Below are 16,173 nucleotides of genomic sequence, written 5' to 3'. Positions count from 1 at the left end.
AAGCAAGTGCAAGTCCGGCAGTGTGGTGGGATGTAGTGTCGCTATTCGGCCCAGCAGGAATATTAGAGATTTAGTCATGTTAATTTGCAGTCCTGAAGTGCCCCAGAGTTATCTAGGTGCCCCATAAGCAGTGGCGGTGAGGCTCTCGGGCCACCAGTTAGAAGAGTGTGTCATCCACATAGAGTGAGAGATTAGATGGTCCACACTGTCCACTCAAATTCCTCACCTCCCCATGTCCTGTCGGAGCCTCAGTGCCAGAGGCTTCAGAACCATCACAAACAGGGCTGACAATGGGCACCCCTGCCTTGTACCTCTTCCAACCTGCAGGGGGGCAGAACAGTTTACCCAGTCTGACCCTAGCCATGCGTTCTATGTATAACAAGCTCACCAAATTTCTAAACCAGAGGCCCAACCCCATTAGCTCCAGCACCGCCAGGAGATACCTCCAGTTCACTGTATCCAACGCTTTGGCAATATCAATGGATACCACCTCATCCAGGACATGCATTAATAGCTGAATATTCATTGTAGTGCTCCGCCTGGGTATGAACCCACACTAGTGTGGGTAGACCAACCGGACAGTTTCTGGTCCCAATCGGGTTGTGAGGATTTGCACAGGATTTTCTTGTCTATATTTATCATCATGATTGGACGGTAGTAAGATGGGTCTGATACCACAACACCTGGTTTCAATAGCATTGCAATGGTACCCTCGCCCATTGATGTTGGGAGCACTTTCTTAGCTAGTGCTTCTACATAAACCTCAAGTAGGTGGGTGTCACCTCTGTACTGTAAGCCTGATAAAAGTCAGCTGTGAAGCCATCATTTCTTGGCATTTTCCTCTAATAAGCAACTTTATGGCTGCTCTAACTTCTTCTAATGTGAGGACAGAGTCTAGTTTCAGCTCTGCCACTGTACCCAACCATAGAATCTGTATCCCGGACAAGGCCTCCGTCATCTCGTCTGGTCTGAGATCCTGGTCTAGATGGCAGTTCCCTGGTGGTCGGACCACCGGGGTCTTAATGTGGCAGGCGGACCGCCAACATGAGGCTGGCAGTCTTGAGATGGCCAGACTTGTAATCAGGCCCTTAGTGTTTGTGCTGCACCTCCCTGGAGATTTGTAAGGTGGAGTACTGGGATATACAGTAGTTCACGGCAAAGGAGCCAGACCCAAACCCAGAGTTTTTGCAATCTGTCTCCCTCCCAATGAAGCAGGTTGTCGGTGTGATTTCAATGTATAATGCTCTAGCCAGTTTCTAGGTTCCGCCAGTTGCCTCAGTATTCCGTTTTGCCTTCCTGTCCACTCTCCTCTCTACCCATCCACCTCTAAGGACACCAATGCTTCCTCCTGACAAAGGAGTTCAGGTTGTAGTGTGCATCGCACCCCACAAGAAAGACCCACACAACTCCCCCGTAGAACTGATTTCAGCACCTCCCATTTCATTGTGCGTCTCTGGGTGGTCATCCAATTCATTTCAATAAAGCCTGTCAGATACTCCGCTATTAATTCCCTACCCATCTGTTCCTGTAAAATATCAGAAGGGAATCTCCATGAGTAGGGAGCTAGGCGGCTTCCCCTCCATTAGAATAGACATGCAACTGGTGGATGGTCAGCTAAATATTGTGTCAGGTGTACCACCTCCTGTAGTATAGTAGCGGTGTGTTACCAATAATAAGTCCAACCTGCTAATGGTACCGTGTGTGGCCGAGTGACATGTATATTCTTGGTGCCCATGGAGAGTGTCTCTCGAGACGTTGCTCAACCCCATGTTCGCCAATGCTGCTGCATACTTTTTGGGAATTCCAGAAAGAGAGACATTAAACTGTGGATAAAATGAGGGTCACCAAAGACGGATATCTTGCAGGTTACACCGCCTAACCCTAAATTGGATGTGTGCCTGAAGAGGAAGCAAGGTGTGGAGAGACGTGGTCATAATTTTATTAAATATTGATCAAAAAGGGTACAGCATGATGCAGCCTTTAGTGATAATGGGTGGTAGCTGCGAGGCCACTTAGAGCACGGTGCGAGAAAGCATGTGTGCCTATTCTAGAGGCAACTTGAAATTTTGAAATGAGGAAGCGTTTTATTTTTCACTGTTGCCTGATCTGGAGCCAAACTACCCGGGTTTTTTCTTCAAATGGGCTTCGGGGGACAAACTGGTTTAAAATTAAAACCTAGGGAATTTGTAAATAGAGAGATTAGGGAATAACCTTTATTGGTATACTCGTCAAGTCTGGCCCGGATGTGACGCTGGAGTGTAGTACTCTTAATAGGAGCGACTCCTTCTTGCTTGAACTGATTTTGACACAAAGGAGTGGCATCCGTCTTTTTATTTTTTGTTTTTATTCAGATTTTTTACATTTGGCTTAGTTTATAATAACATATGCAAACTGAAAAAAACTTACAAAATGACCACACATAATCACCAATTTTTCTTAAAAAGTTAATCAATACTTGACTATTCTACTCTTAATCGAAATAAACTCTTCCTTGGCTGGACTGATTTCGATACAAATGAGTGACATCTGTCTCGCGATCACATCTCAGTCCCACCTTGGAAATGCCTGATGGAGGTGTGATATGTGCCTCAAAAAATTGCACTGTTGAATGTCTCCAGACACTGTAAAATGTCCACAAATTCTTCCCTGTAATGCAAATTCTGTGGTGTGTTCCCATTTATGTTTGGCTTAGTTAACAATAAAGTATACAAACTGCAAAAAAGTATTAAATCACCACACATAATAGCATCGTTTTTTTCTTAAAACATTAGTCAATCAATAAATTACAATTAAAACTGTCTGCGAGTATTCCACACGCATTTACACGTAGCATTACATTTCAGCCTTGTTCTCTCATAGTTACTCTGTTGAGCAAGAGAAGAGAACTGTTGCATAGCAGATAATGCAATATTAATATCATCGTAATACTCCAGTATGTAGGCACCTTTGCCATTTGCTTATATCTGTTTTTAGATGTCGCTGAAACTTGTGCACGATCACATCTCAGTTAGACCTTGGAAATTCCTGATGGAGGTGTAATATGTGTCTCTAACAATTGCACAGTTTAGTGTCTCCAGACAGTGCAAGATGTCCACCAAATTCTTTCCTGTGTTGCACATTTTGTGGTGAATTCTCATTTATTGTGCTTGAGTGTGTTTGAATGTTTTGTTTCCTAAGGACAGATACTCAAGCCTCAGCTACACGCGATCTGTAAAAATAAGTACCAATTTTTATACTCAAATGTCCACAATCTTCCTTTGGCAAATCAGCAGTATGAATGCATTGCTACACATTCAACTTCACTATATCTTTTGTTCTGTGCATCCAGTTTCCTATATGTTTTTGAAATTTTTTCAAACTATTGTCCTTTTAAATATCTTGTTTTTGACCATTTAATTGTTTATTTCTTAACTTTATTGTTGTTTTGGACATTTATTGCACATATGTCATGTGCAAGTTTTACGACGGCCTTACTGCTTTACAGCTGCGCTAAGCTATTAAGGATGAGCCAAAGGTTTCTCCCAGATACCACGAGGGACACATTGTATGAGCCTTGTGAGAGCCAAATACAGCCCATTTCAAGGCTGCGGCCAACTCATTCATAGCCCAACAATGCAGTTCCCTCTATTGCAGTTAACTGATCACGAGGAGGATCACGTGCATCCTGTCTCAAACACTTCGGGTCCTTAAGACTTCCGTTCCCTATTAGTAAGGATACTCTAGTGCAATCACTTCGCAAAGGTAGGAAGGGACAGATCCTCCTGGTATTGTATACAGGGATGGGTCGGGGAGGTAATTCTGCATCATACAGAGAAGGACACAACAAATCGCACCTACACCACACGCCAGGCTCTAGAGTCTAGACGATCCAGCGGCAATAAGCCACCAGCAGGTGCCTTCCATGCCAATATGTGCACATGAAGAAGCAATTTTAGAAAGCAAAAGTAACATAAATAAAGGTTAAACTGAATAAAGATAAAAAATATTAATCACTGGAAATATATGTGGGCTTAGAGTTCTCGGTTTGGTAAGGTGTAGAGTATTAGTTTAGGGCCATTGCTATGATTAGAAATGTCAAAGGTTTGCATAGAATTAAGATTGTGAGAATAAATTCCAACATGAAGAAAACTTATTTTAACAGTTTCTTTACGATTTCCAATACAATGTAGAAAAAACTTTAGATTTTTCACATAGTATGTTTCACCTTAATCACTTTTTCGTAAATAGTTTTCCCCATTTTTGCAGCCTCAGTTTTCTTATAGATTCAGCTCGAGTTTAATCATAGGTTGGTAAAAATGACACAAATGGTCAAGTGAGTTCCAGACGCTTCTTTTAGGCCATAGTCACAAGTGAGTATAACAACTGCTCGTCACGCTCCTCTCTTCTTTCATTGCCCCTTGGTCTCTTTTTTTCGCCGCTTATACATGGTTTCAATTGCAGCGTACCGTCCATTCTTTTTTTTTTCACGCATGTCGTCGTGTGTGCGACAGTGATTCGTGGATTAAGATAATGCAATCTAATATTTATGCCAGAATTAAATTAGGATATGTAAACTGCACATGGACGAACTTGCTAACTATTTCTAGTATGAAGTATACACATTCTCCTACAGTGCTTCCTGGCACCTCCTCTAATCCAGCACATTATTGAATCCCGTTAGCAAAAAGAAATGCTTCCAGTTTGGCTAAGCCACCTGTGCACCATGTCCTTTGCCATTTGTGATTGAAAAAGAGCCTGTATTGGGATTTCTTCAACGTCACCAGTTCACTTGCTGCTGATGCGGCAGTATCTAAGAAGCTAGAGAGATGCTAGCACACCATCGGCTCATCATAGAGACCAGGAAAATCTCCTGACTGAAACTATTGTGTTTTCCCCAAAGGCAAAAAACACCAGTCTTACATTAGATCTTCAGTGTTTACAGGCAAGACGGAACGGCACTCATTCATAAAAAAGTATTTTTTTTTAAATTGAAAAAAATGTAAATTAATGTTAAATTGTCATTGTAATGACGGAATGCGTTTGTCGCATTCTCTCTTTAGCAAATGTTTGAAGTATTCCTTGATCATTTACTGAAGTATCTCTGTTCATTTTTCATATAAGGACAGAAGTAGCACCTAAGAGCAAAGCATACCTTGAAATAAGTTCCCTTTTTGCCCATGTAGACAATATGCACACATGCAGACTTGAACGGGGGGCTGTGGGTGGGAGGTTTCCAGAGCTAGCTGGCCCTTAGCAGTCTAGCAACAGTACAGATTTTGGGACAAAATTCAGTTTTGGATGAAGGCTGTGAGGGCAGCTTTGAGTTTTGTCACCATATTGACTTCTAGAAGTGATTTGGCTGATCTCCATGGTTAGGAGGTTGCACCCTTCCTCCACCAGTGTTCAATGAGTCTCTGTTCCAAAACAATATGCTCAGTTGCACCGTGGGAGAAATGTTGGTCTTGTTGGGCTCCTATGTATGTGACTGGCTGACTTCTCTTGCTTTAACTCCTGTTGCAGTCCTAATGATTCCCATCTCTACATGACTGTGTCCAAAAAAAACATATGCAGTATATAATGGAACCTTGGCACTGCGACAGGGCAGTGCAAATAGATGGGGGTATTTATATCCAGAATCAGTTGATGTATTGTAAGTTGAGATGTATGAAGGTTAGGCATTTCTATATGTTGAAGTTAATTCACACCCCAAGAAACCTGTGTCTCTGATAGGGTGGTTAAAAGGTGTATCTACTTGATCTGCAACCGAGTATGTATTACTGAGAAAAGGGCTCTGTCTCAAATGCCTACACGTCTTTCAGAGACACAAAGGGATAAAAGATTGGTACAATCTTGGTAGATATCTTTGTGAAGAATGCACTGCACCTACACGGGCTGGCTTAATTATTCCCAGTAAGGAGACCCCCTATTACTTTGTCCTCAATATGAATAGTTCCATGGAGGATCTGGAAAAGGGAAGGCTGCCTTCACTCTATTATTGTTTTTTTAAATCTGAATAAAGAATCATTTTTAAAACAAGAGGTGCCTTATCATAAGGGTTATTGATTCTACTTCTTACAGGACACCCAAGAAGTTCTTGGACTCCTCGAAAGTTCAAAAACCTAACTCAAAGGCCAATTAAGATGGATCTCTGCACATTGAAGACACAGTGCTGAACGGGATCCACTTTTAGAGGGCACCCGCCAGACTTTTTCTCCAGGCTCTACCCTCTCAAGCAATTTGATCTCCAGAAAATATATATTTTTTTAAATCACATGGAACTTCTGAACAGGATACCCCTGAGTTTGTAGCCAGTCATGTGTTTGCTTGATATTTTGCTTTGTCCCACCTCACATTAGAAGTATCCTACCCCATGCAGCCTGAATCCAACCTAGTTTCCAGGCCGAGGATTCAACTTTTCCACAGACGTGATGCCACTGAATGAGACATTACCTGATGCTATATTTATTATGTTTCATCGAAGAACCCATTGTAGCTTTAGAAAATGATGTATTAATGATTTAGGGCACTAAAATAAATTTCCCACAAAACAGCCAAGGCTCCGGTATTCACAGTTAAAAGTGACATCTTCTATCTCGCTCTCTAATTCTTTCACCCTCAGCAGCATATGCAATAATCCACCACATTTATCTGACTGGCATTAGAATAGAGCTTGTGATCCTCACACGCTTTGGAGGCTGTTACCTGTAGGTGTCACAGATTGTGGCACCTGCTGAAATCACCATTATTCTCAGTTGCGTTTCGTGTAACAGGCAGACCTTACTGCTTGGACATAAACCAGCTTAGCCTTTTGTCACACATTTTTTAGGGGCGCGCACAAAGCGCTATGCCCCTCTTATAATCTCTCTTTAGGGGGATTTTAACCACGCCCATGTTATGTCAGTCACTTTCATTGGTTCGTGGGCTTGCCTTTTAAAATCTGCTTGTTTTCATTCGTAAAAGGCATGCATACGTCATGCCTTTTCCGGTGTTTAGCCCTCCTCGAGACCTCCGGTAAACTACTAGAAATATATGAGGCCCATATTTTCCGTATGGTTTCTGGACTACTTTTTCTCTTTATTTCGCAGCACTACCGCGCTGTGTTTTACAATGCGTGATTGCACACTTTTTTTTCTTCATTTAATGTGGCAAGAAACGTCCGGTTAGGAGTTTACAATGCTAATAGCTCTAACTCAATGTAATGCGAGACCCATTGCATTGCAAATGCTTGTTTTTTTTTTGTTTTTTTTGCAGTGTTCCGTTGAAGACACTTTTTAGCTTCAAATGCCATATGGACCATCCCATTTGACAGAAAAACACATTTACACATAGCTCCGTCTGGTGCTGGAAATTACATGTCTGGTGCTATGATGGAAATTACATTTCTTTTTCAGCCAGCTCCACAACATAGATCATATTTCTATTTTCTTTAAATTAAAAAGAACATCAGCATGTCTTTTAAACATGAAGATTAAAACATGTCAGTTCAGGCAGTCTGTGAACTAATATTGTCAGTTCGAGGTCTGGCTATGCTAACTTAAACACAGGAAAATGAATATTAATTTTGATTAGTAAATTTGCTCTACCAAAACAAATCACCCATTCATAGTGTCTAGACAGAGACAAGTTCATCCAGAGTCCAGATAAGTAAAAACAACTGGTCTATGTTTATCCAATTCTGGATAGATGAGGCAGTGGGAAGCCAGTACCTATTTAAAGGTGTCATATCACAAATCCATAACTCTGCAAACCACAGGTGGGCACATCTTCCTTGGCTTTCCCCAAAAAGAGAAGCAGGGCAGGCAACATCTGGTCAAATTAATGCGTATTTCAGAGAAGCAGTGTAGACATGCTGAGTTGGAGCTTTGACATTCTAGGTGGCTCACAGTGCAAGACAAGAAAAGGCGGAAACTAAGGATTATCACAGGATGTGGATTAAACGAGTGACAGTGCAGTAAAAAGCGAAAGAAAAGTTCTCCAGTTCTTCACTTCTGAGTGGCACATTTGTCTACAGTGTGCACTATGCTCCAGCATAGTACTAGGGACCAGGGAATCGGAAGCATGGTAGGCATTTTGTGCTCTATGCCATCACAATGCCTAGATCCACACTAGCACAGAATAATGTGTGGGACAGCGGTCTGCGCTTGTGCTGGCACCTGGGGCAATATGGCAGCGCAGACATAACAAAACCAACTACACCTACCCCTAGGCATCACAGACCGACCTACTGTCCCTACCACAAAACTTTCTATGCACTTAGAAATTTGTGTCTGTCGACCAGGGCCCTAGTAGTGTAAGAAAACAAATTTGCTCAAAGATCCATATGCTATACTTAATAAACCAAGTAAACATCCGTCACAAAATATAAAATGTCTTATTAACCAACTGGGCTTGTTGCTTGGTACTTCCACAGCCTTGATAAACTGCATATGGTGCCTCATATCATTTGAAGTTTAGAAAACCAACAACATTCCTGCAGGACATCCCACATGCCTAACAGTGTAATTTAACTCACCCCCTGCTTCTCAAGTATGACAAAGAACAGTCACGTGCATCCAACACATTTCCAAAACTAGTGACACCAGTCACACGTCATTCCAAGCACAAAACAAACCAGCCTGATTGCCTTATGAGACCACATATAATTAATGTAATCTGCTGCTTAGTATTCTGAATACATTTTTTCCTTCTATGACTGACTGCTGGATGCAGTGCTTATAAACCTCAATTTACTTGCAGCATGGCAAACCACATAATTGTCAAACCAATTAGGGCTTTCTGCAATCTTTTCTTAAATTGCTCAGGCATTGGTGACAACACTGGCCTCACCACACCGTGACCCTTTAAAAGTTTATCGTATTCGTGGACCTTTCATTCGTATGACACTATAACAAGTGAATTAATTTCAAGTAAAAGAAACATCTGTGTAGAAGTAGATGGTTGTATCCACTTTATTCTCAACAATGGTTAGCCGACTCACGTTTCACTTTGGCTCACAATATGCCTATATATTTTTTTTAATTTACGGCGTTGTAAGGTTGTATGTCCCACAAATAGGGGGCTTTTATTGATAATTTGGGATTCAGTTTGGCCTATTTTTTTTTTTTTTTATTCTAGTCTTAGTTGGCTGTCCTTCGGTTCAGGGCTGTTCAATAGTTACAAATTACATAATTTTATTAGAAGACAGGAGGCTCTATTATGCAGTCTTTCTTCTTGCATTATTTTGTACATCACATGAGAGCACTACAGGTCCCATAATCCTGGTTTCCTGTGCAGGATTGTATTAACACAAACGAAGCGTATCCCCACCTATACATTCCAGCAATCCATGCATCACTTCCTCTTTTTTGCTCCTGTAGATAAGTGCATTATAACATGCTTTTAGCAAGCATTGGATTGGGATTTATTATAAATGTATTTGTTATTTAAACTGAAGTTTTTGATTTCTGTTTTTAGGTCAGTTTCACAGGGGTGTTTGATTTCAGGGCTTGTGTGAAATTGTTAGTTGTTCCAGGGCAAGGCTGCTGATTTGTTTATTCAAATTTACATGTGCGCCTGCATTCTGGGCTCACGTGTGAATAATTACATTGTAGCAGTGCAGGACTGCTGGGGGAGTTTTACCTACTTTTATTTCTCAATTAGATACACTATTTGTTGCAGGGCATACACTTGCCCGGGAAAGTGTTTAGGCAACAGTTGCCTTATCTGTATGTCATATAAAGGCACAACATTTCGTAGGGTTTAAATCCTTGTTGCTTATTGATTAAAATAGGTACAGCAGTGGTAGTAATGAGGATGAGGTTTTTAAGAAAAACCTTTGTGATTTTTTTTTTCTTTCAGACAATTCCGTTTTTCCATCCATTCAAATAGTAGCCTCTTCATCAATTCGAAGTTTGGCCACTGATATAAGAGAACCCTCGGTGAATGCTATTACTAGCCTTTTGTCAATTCCTGCAAATTGCAATCTCACAAACCAAGCTAGTAGGATTATGTAGCTGTTTAAAAAAATAATAATGATGATGAAGAAAAAGTATGTTTCCCCTCATGGGTCTGAGAGAGTTGAGTTTGGTGGTAATTCACTTCTACGGAAAGATAATGACGATGTTTAAGTAGCAAAACACTGTGATGGGATATAGGGGAGCCCCAGGTAATAGGCCCTATGATGATTTATGTACACAGAAGTTTGCTGATTAATATGACACCAACAGTCATTACAATGATGATGGTGGTACTAATGCCCTGAAAATGAATGGGAATTTTGGACGAGGGATGTGCTCCTATGCGCTTGAGCCTGGGCTTATTCAGCATCCAAATTCAGCAGAATGGGCCCCTCCGCCATTTATAAATGAATATATTAACTTCAGGATAAGAAGTTCAGTGTTCATGGATGTAACACCTAAAAGGGAGGCGTAGTTCCTAAGGCCGATAATATCTAAGAAATCAGCCATAATTCCAGGGTGGATGCTAAAATTGTTACATTTTTAAGCAAAGGTGGGAAGAGCCCTAGAAAAGGTGTGGCTAGGGAATGGCACACATTCCAGAGTACATTTTTGGATATCCTGGGTCCTGTTTTCCATATTTTGTGTGCTGCTGAAGAGGCAAAGAAGTCAGGGGGTCAGTTGGCACCAGAAACAATTTCTGCTTTTGCCGGACATGTGCAATCTGCTTTCTTGGGAAGACAAATATAGGACTTAGTTTTGGAAGATGCAAGAACTGTTGATGCATATTGATCTGAAACTTGGAGAGCTGGCATGCTCAAATGTAGGGACCAATTTTCCAGCATCCCTGTTTGGGAGTGAATTTAAAAAAGAAATTAGGTGGTACCTTTACCTCTATGCATAAGGCACAATCATTCATGCTTTGTCATTAGCAGAGGCTAAGCAGAGGGTGGGGGAGCTCAAGCTCAGTGTTGTATCCGCTGCCCTTGTGATACTGGGAGGCAGGGTTGCCCTTTTTACTCAGAGGGGTATAGTATCAAGAGACCCATGGGTATTGAAGACGGGGAGAGGGTGTCAAATAGAATTGTATGCAACCCCTAAACATACCAGATGGCCTTTGCCAAAGCATTTTTCTAAGTAAGGTTGTGGTTCCATTACCACAGAGATACAGGATTTGTTGCAGAAGGAGGTTATAGAACCATGTTTCTTACACCACAAAGGTTTTATCAGCAATATCTTCCTAGTGCAGAAGAAACACAAAAAATATCCACCAATAATACATTTGAGGCCGCTTAACTAATTTCTTCTATACTGCCATTTCAAAATATAGACTATCATGCCTGATGGGCATCTTTATTTCAGGGGACTTGGTGAATCTGGCTTTAAAAGACACCTACTTGACATTGTCAATATGTCAAGAGCACAGGAACTACCTGCAATTTCTCTGACCGGGAGAAGTGTTCAGCTTCAAGTCCCTTCTACTTGATCTATACTCTGCTCCTTGGTGCTTTACCAAGCAGATCAATCAATCAGTAATTTGTTAAGGGCGCTACTCACCCGGAAGGGTCTCAAGGCACAGGGGGGGGGGTGCTACTGATCGAAGAGCCAGGTCTTAAGGCGCTTCCTGAAGGTCAGGAGGTCCTGGTCAGGTGTAGGTTGACGGGGAGGGAGTTCCAGGTTTTGGAGGCAAGGTGGGAGAAGGATCTGCCGCCGGTTGTTACCCAGTGGATGCAGGGGACGATTGCGAGAGCGAGGTTGGCAGAGCAGAGCTGGCGTGTTGGGATGATGAAGTTGAGATGCTCGTTGAGGTAGGTAGGTCCGGCGTCATGGAGAGCTTCGTGAGCATGGATCAGGAGTTTGAAGATGATCCTTTTGTTGACGGGTAGCCAGTGGAGGTCTCTGAGGTGAGCTGAGATGTGTTTGTGGCGAGGGAGGCCGAGGATGAGTCGTGCTGAGGCGTTCCTAAATGTGCTGGAGTTTCCTCTGGAGCTTGGCTGTGGTTCCCGTGTAGAGGGCGTTGCCGTAGTCCAGTATGTTGTTGACGAGGGCGTGGGTGACCGTTCTTCTGGTTTCAATGGGGATCCATCTGAAGGTCTTGCGAAGCATGCAAGGGAGTTAAAACATGAGGATGAGAGGACGTTGACTTGCTGGGTCATAGAGAGCGACGAGTCCAGTATGAAGCCGAGGTTGCGTGCGTGGGTGGTGGGCGGTGGGCATTGGATCCCAGAGTGGCAGGCCACTAGGAGTCATCCCATGCTGATCTGTTGGAGCCGAAGATGATGATCTTGGTCTTCTCCAAGTTCAGTTTGAGGCGGCTTGCTTCCATCCAGTTGGCGATGGCGTGAAGTCCGATGTGGAGGTTGGTCTTAGAGGTTGTGGGGTCCTTTGTGAGGGGGAGGATGAGGTGAGTGTCATCTGCGTAGGAGACTATGTTGAGGCCATGAAATCGAACGATGTTGGCGAGCGGTGCCATGTAGACATTGAAGAGGGTGGGGCGGAGTGAGGATACCTGGTGGACTCCGCAGATTGTCTTGGTGGCTTTAGACAGGAATGGGGGAGGTGGACTTTTTAGGTTTTTCCAGAGAGGAAGGATGTTAGCCAATCCAGGGCTCTATGGTCGATTCCGGCAGTGTGGAGGCGTGTGTGAAGGGTGTGGTGACAGACTGTGTTGAAGGCTGCGGAAAGGTCAAGGAGGATGAGGGAAACGGTTTCACCTGTGTCATCTGCGTAGGAGACTATGTTGAGGCCATGGAATCGAACGATGTTGGCGAGCGGTGCCATGTAGACATTGAAGAGGGTGGGGCGGAGTGAGGATACCTGGTGGACTCCGCAGATTGTCTTGGTGGCTTTAGACAGGAATGGAGGAGGTGGACTTTTTAGGTTCTTCCAGAGAGGAAGGATGTTAGCCAATCCAGGGCTCTGTGGTCGATTCCGGCATTGTGGAGGCGTGTGTGAAGGGTGTGGTGACAGACTATGTTGAAGGCTGCGGAAAGGTCAAGGAGGATGAGGGAAACGGTTTCACCTTTGTTGAGCCTGCTCCTGATGTCATCGGTGCAAGCGATAAGGGCGGTCTCAGTGCTGTGGTTCTTGTGGAAGCCAGACTGGGAGATGTGAGTAGGCTGTTGTCCTCCAAGAAGCGAGATAGTTGTATGTCTTCAATGAGAATGGAGTACGGGAAGGATAGAGTTCAACACGCTAGTTGAGATTGTCTATCTGGAGCCATTCATTCAAGGACACCATTGGGGAACTTTTCATCCAGCGAATCTTGTGTCCAGTAGGCCAGAGTGTAAGTGTAAGTGTGAGAAAGTGGGTTGTTGGTTGACTTGGGTGTGAGACCTGATCAAACAATAGTCATAATCCCTTGCTGGGTGAACCACAAAAGTCATTAAATTAACCTGTACTTAACCCTGGGTAGCTTGGCACAAAAAGCAATCAGGCTAAACTTAGAGGCAATGTGTTAAGTATTTATGCAGTACACAAACAGCAACAAAGTGGAAACAATACAATACAAATCCTAAAACAATTTAAAAAAATAGAGAACATTTTAATAAGTTATTTGACACCAAACCCATGAAAATCCAATTAGTAGGACCAGAGTTCTGAATTTTTAAAGTTTAAAGTTCAAAATAGCAAGTCCATAGTTTTAGGAAATGGGCACATTTAGCACCACAACCAAGGGTCCAAAAATGGACCAAGACCTCTTGGGGGTTCAAGACGCAGGCATATTCCAGGTGCAGGTCTAAGATGGTGGGAGTCTGTTATGTCCCTGTGGCTTAGAACAGGAGACCAGCTAAACTATCCCTTCAAGTCACTTCTGAAGTCCTGGGTGCAGGTGGGAATGCAGGGCTCTAAAGCAGGGCTGGCCTCTGAAGATTCCAAGCAGATTCCAGGCAGCTAAGCAGTCCTTCCAGGTACAGCAGTCTGGCAGAGTGCATAGCGGGTCACAGCAGCAGGCAGTCCTCTGATAGTCCTTCTGCAGGTCCAGTAGTGAACTGAGGAGCATGTCTGAGAGCCCTATTTTTTTATACTTTAGTGCCCTGTTCCTAGAAACTGGGTGAAGTTTCCAGAAAGGTTCTCTGAAGTTCCAGGAATTTCCTGCCTCCCCTGCCCTGGCTTGTAGCTGGCTACAATGATAATATAGGGCCTGTAAGCCTATTGTGTGGTGGCAGAGCATAACCTATTCAGTTGCAAGTGGGACTATGCTTTGATCCGCACCTTGCCCCCAATAAATCAGTTAATGGTCTAGTCAGGCTCTGCTCATCCCCCTATTGTGTGACTGTCTGGGGTGAATTCACAAAGTCTCAACTGTCAGTTACACCCAGTCATGTGACCTAAGGCAGGCTGCAGGCACAGAGAGCTAACGGCAGGAACATGTCAAATTTGTAAAAGTGGCATTTTCAAACTTGTGATGATAAATTCGACTTTACCATTAACTAAGATTTATTATTACAAGTTCATAGATACCAAACATGATACATCTACCACCTCTGGTTTAGGAATTACAAGTTACTTATTTTAATAAAGAATCCCCAATGTTACCCTATAAGAGGGGTAGCCCCACACGAGTGAAAAACACATTTGGGAGTTTTCCACAACTAGCACATATAAAACTAAAAGGTTTTTGTCCTGCCTTTTAATTACACAGCACCGTGCCCTATGTGTTCCTTAAGGCCTACCTTATGGGTGACTTATCTGTAAAAAAAAAAAAAAAGGGGGGAGTTTCAGGCTTGGCAAGTGGTTTTAAATGCCAAGTCGACATGGCAGTGGGACACTGCCTTCAGGCTGCAATGGCAGGCCTGGGACATGTTTTAAGGTGCTACTTAAGTGGGTGGCACAATAAGTGCTGCAGGCCCACTGGTAGTATTACATTTATTGGCTCTGTCTATATGGTATACCACTCTACAAGGGACTTGTATGTAAATTAAATAGGTCAATCAAGTGTATGCCAATCAAACCATGTTTTAGGGAGTGAGGACATGCAATTTAGCACTGGTTGGCAATGGTAAAGTGCACAGAGTCCTAAGGCCAACACAGCAAAAATCTATCAAAGAAGTAGGAGGAGGAAGTCAAAATGTTTGGTGGTAACCCTTTTGATAGGGCCATTTCCAACAGTAGTGAATCAAATGTTTCAGGCTTAAATTGGTTCTGGTACCACAAATTCAGAGCACTCCCTAGAGTTACTAGCATAATCCCAAAACCATAATCCCCATGCAATGCACTGTGACGTGGCATCCCTTTTTTTAATCAGAGTCCTTATTCTGGAGGACTATAAAATAAAAGGTTTTTTTGTGGTATTTTTGGTCTCTGGATTAAGCTTCATATGGCTGCAAATAAAAATACTGCTTAACTAGAGCGTTTGGCTCTTTGAAGTATAATATGTTCACTAGGGTTACAAGACCCCCCTGATTTACCAAGACAGCCTCGTTTTTGGACGCATGTCCGATAGCTTGTTCCAAAGTAATTACATGTCCCGGTTTTAAAATGGAATCAAGTCAATCAGAGCTCTGTACTTTAAATACTGTTCATAAATCACGCCCTCTTTTGTGATGCTTCTTATAACGTTTTTTAAAGATAAACTTCTCATTTCCCAAAACAAGCGTTCGATTCTCTCAACTTAATCTGGAGAGAAGGGGTAGCAGTTTAGCTTTTCCTGTACATACTACACAGCATGCCTTAGTTTTGTGGCACGTATCATTTTAAAAACAATTTCAAAAACTTTCTGTGACCTGCACATTTGGTGTGACTCTAAAATAAAAGAACTAGAACATTCACAACCCACAACCTGTCATGACTTGAATGGGTATTTAATATGGATCATAACATTTGTATTTAATGTCCTCCATGAGTACCACAAAAATGGCTGTCTAAAGTTGTGCAGTGAGTATCGCTATTAGAATTATCATCATATGTATGTAACATTCTTTCTAGCTTTTGTGCTATTGTAGAAAAAGACCAGATCATTGATTGCATAGTACGGATAAAATCACATGCGATGTTGCTGTTACAGAGCGGTAATTTGCACCGGTATCAGGCAAGTGCGATTAAAACCCCTTGGGATTTTATCGCATATATTTACCATCTGCTCTGAGCAAGTTGCAAAGGCGTGTGTGGACCTGGTGGAGGGTGAGTTAGGGGAAGCAGGAGAAAAGTGAAATATGACTTTGCTGCTGCAGGGAAAGTTTCATGGATGTTTTTTTCCTGTTTTTACCGAAAAGTAATAGCATATCTGGTTCTCCTACACTAGGTAAAACTAACTCGG

At 42.6% G+C, this 16,173-nt stretch overlaps 1 protein-coding gene across 5 annotated transcripts in view; it reads left to right on the top strand.

The window, feature by feature from the left end:
* Window positions 1-16,173, top strand: part of TACC1 (transforming acidic coiled-coil containing protein 1) — a 503,193-nt gene that overhangs the window by 173,443 nt on the left and 313,577 nt on the right. The gene's annotated exons all lie outside the window — the stretch shown is intronic.

The sequence above is a fragment of the Pleurodeles waltl genome, chromosome 11, assembly GCF_031143425.1.
Source record: "Pleurodeles waltl isolate 20211129_DDA chromosome 11, aPleWal1.hap1.20221129, whole genome shotgun sequence".
Lineage (NCBI taxonomy): Eukaryota > Metazoa > Chordata > Amphibia > Caudata > Salamandridae > Pleurodeles > Pleurodeles waltl.
The sequence above is the reverse complement of the archived record's forward strand: the minus strand, read 5'-3'. Positions and strand labels throughout refer to the sequence as shown.